The sequence below is a fragment of the Triticum dicoccoides genome, chromosome 7A (assembly GCF_002162155.2).
Source record: "Triticum dicoccoides isolate Atlit2015 ecotype Zavitan chromosome 7A, WEW_v2.0, whole genome shotgun sequence".
Classification (NCBI taxonomy): Eukaryota; Viridiplantae; Streptophyta; class Magnoliopsida; order Poales; family Poaceae; genus Triticum; species Triticum dicoccoides.
The window spans coordinates 744,546,387-744,549,690 of NC_041392.1; the positions used below are offsets into that span (position 1 = coordinate 744,546,387).

The following is a 3,304-nucleotide window of genomic DNA, read 5'->3' on the forward strand; positions in this document are numbered from 1 at the left end:
GTATCAAAGATATTCAATTCCTCCACTCGATTGTGAAGTAGATAGTATATCACAATGGGGAATGTAGTTCCATGCTCTTTACATATTAAATTGATATATTCCTGAAGTGTACTTCCCCCATCAATCAGTTGTTAAGACTTTTATTAGTCTTTAATCAACTGATTTTCCACTTCAGTACAACATGTGAACATCACAATAAACCTTCCGACTTGTATAATGAAAGGTAAACATATAACCATATAATGTGCAATATCGATGAGTGAAATGAAATAAACAATCTAACCTCTAGTGAGAGTGTCCAAAAAATATCCATTATATATTTGCTTCAGAAAACCAAATTCCTCCCACTAAAGTTTTGTATTTCGGAATTAGTAAACCACTCGATTCGGTTCCATGATATGTGACCAAGTCGTCCATAAAAAATAATTCCAAGCATGTGTTCATATTATCAGGAGTCCTCTCTATGGAATTATCTTCCCCAAATAACAATTTGGGTTGCGAATTTCCAATGGACCATCTAGAAAGAATAGACCATTGTATGAAATTCTGTAATGCACAAATTTTATCCTTGAGCAATATTTCCACTCTTCCTTTTCCAAATAGTATTTCATAAATAATGTGTTCCAAGAAAGAACCATAAGTTAAATCCCTTCGCACTGAAGTTGCATATAGAGCACTACTGGAATAAGGTACGTTGCCGACGGCCCAGGGCCGCCGGCATAGGACCAAAAACCGTCGGCATAGGGCTATGCCGACGGTGGCCGTCGGCATAACCCCGTCGGCAACTTGTACGTCGGCATATCCCAAGGCGGCCGTCGGCGTATCCCAAGGCGGCCGTCGGCATATAAAAACCGTCGGCATAGCTAGCTAAGCCGACGGTGTCCATACAACCGTCGGCATACATCCACCGTCGACAACGTTCTCCACCTGACGACCGTCAACGACGCTGCCGTTAAAACTATGCTGACACGTGGCAGCACCTGAGAAGCCATGGCACGAAGCTACGCCGACGGTTAGGCCATCGACATAGTTTTGGGGCTATGCCGACGGCCTAACCGTCGGCGTAGCTCCGTGCCACAATTGCCAAGGTGCTGCCACGTGTCAGCTAGGCCAACGGTTAGGTCGTCGGCGTAGCCCCAAAACTCACCAGACTTCTCCGCTATTGCCATGTGCCGGCTGCTGGTAACACGAGGGCACTATGCCGACGGTTAGGCCGTCGGCCTAGTTATGCATTATTTTCTCTTTTTTTTTCCTATTTTTGTTGCTTTTCAATTCAAATAACAGCATCATCATCATCATCACAACAGAATAGATAAGATAATCATCACAACTTCATCATCATCGCAAGTCCAACATGATAAACATCATCACAGGTCCAACATAAAAGTAGGCATAGTCCTCGAGCATAGGTAAAAAAATATTGCTTTTGATTCTGCCCTGTAAATTAAAATAGCTACAGGGCCTATGTAGCCACATAACAGGATCATCATTAATTTCAAAATTTATATAACATCAAATCCATCATATAGTCCAAACAAAGTTCAATCATATCCAACACGAGCACGACAAGTTCACACGGTCACCAAGACACCATATATCAGGTTCACATTATGTGCACCAATCAGCTTTTATTCCATTAACTAATTATATTACATATATGCACTTTAGTTTGTTAGAAACATAACCACCAAGACACCATACATCAGGTTCACAAATGGACAACTAAAAGATGTAAGTATGGGATATGAGTTGTACAAAATGAAAGCTAAAACATCAAGTTGACAAGGATAGCTGGCTTCTTCGTTCCTTGTGAGTGTCGTCCTTTTGTTTGCTTCCTACAAAAGTTAAACAAGTCTCAATTACAATAGACTATCATAAGCTGCATTTTGTTTGCTTGTTTTCAATTTTCAAATATTCCATATGTGAGTACAGTACTTTTTTGGCAAGTGAATCACATGCTGCTAGAAATGATACCATATCTCAAAATATTTACATGTAAATTGTGTTGACTGCTTACACACTAGCCTTTAGAAATAATAGAAGCGCTTAGCTAGCTTCATACCAAAGATTGGAAACAAGATCACCTAAGGCATGCAATCCAAACACGTAACAATCGAAATAACAGTGTGAAAGCATCATATGAGAGACACATGTCAAGAAAAAAGGAATCTGATTTGGAAGATTTTACCTAAAATGCTTTTGACTTTTGACTCCTACAATGCAAGCAAATCAGTTTAGTAATTATGGGTTATTTTGATAATAACATAAGGGAGCAAATAGTTATTTGCTATAGTACTACTACTACTACTCCTGCCCTGTCCTATAGGTAAAAAGGCAAGACAATACAGAGGCATCCATCCCTTGTTTATACAGTACTCCCTCTGTCCCATAATGTAAGATGTTTTTTGACACTAGTCTAGTGTCAAAAAACGTCCTACATTATGGGACGGATGGAGTAGCTTTTAACCTTTCATCTCTCCGAGGGGCATATAACTAGAATAATTATTGTAATGAATAAATGTGAAAACAGTTCATTATTTGTAAATAATTAGAATCGTTTGATATAAATTTCATCTCTCCAAGGGGCATATTTGTAACACCTCGGATATGATTTACCCATTATGTATTCCAACTCTTGCCGTTTCCGGCCTTAAGTTATTTTATTTTCTCGGGTTCGGGTTTTTGTCTCCGTGTGTTGTTGTTGTCATGCATCTCATATCATGTCATCATGTGCATTGCATTTGCATACGTGTTCATCTCATGCATTCGAGCATTTTCCCCGTTGTCCGTTTTGCATTCCGGCGCTTCGTTCTCCTCCGGTGGTAATTTCTACCTTTCTTTCGTGTGTGGAGATTAATCATTTCCGGATTGCACGAGACTTGTCAAGCGGCCTTGGTTTACTAACGGTAGACCGTCTGTCAAGTTTCGTACCATTTGGACTTCGTTTGATGCTCCAACGGTTAACCGAGGGACCGAAAAGGCCTCATGTGTGTTGCAGCCCAACACCCCTCCAATTTGGCCCAAAAACCCACCAAAACCCTCTCCATCATCTAGAGCGTTCGATCACGATCGCGTGGCCGAAAACCGCACCTCATTTAGACTCTCCTAGCTCCTCCTATGCCTATAAATAGACCCCTCCTCGAAAATCTGGATCTCTACCCCGTCCAAACCCTAAAATCGCCTCGCCGCCACCGGACACGTCCGGCCGCCGTCGGACGAAATCGCCGCCACCGCCCGCGCCAATCAGATGGCGCCACGTCACCGGGCGCCTCCACCCATCGCCGCGGCCCGCCGGGCCCGCAGC

The 3,304-nt window shown here is 42.2% G+C and overlaps 1 long non-coding RNA gene across 1 annotated transcript in view; it reads right to left on the reverse strand.

Annotated features, from left to right (window-relative positions):
• Positions 1-1,599: 1,599 nt before the first annotated feature.
• Positions 1,600-3,304, reverse strand: part of LOC119327659 — an 8,220-nt gene continuing 6,515 nt past the window's right edge. The window contains exon 3 of the long non-coding RNA XR_005158638.1: positions 1,600-1,835. This is a non-coding gene — a long non-coding RNA (uncharacterized LOC119327659). The remainder of the gene's footprint in view (positions 1,836-3,304) is intronic.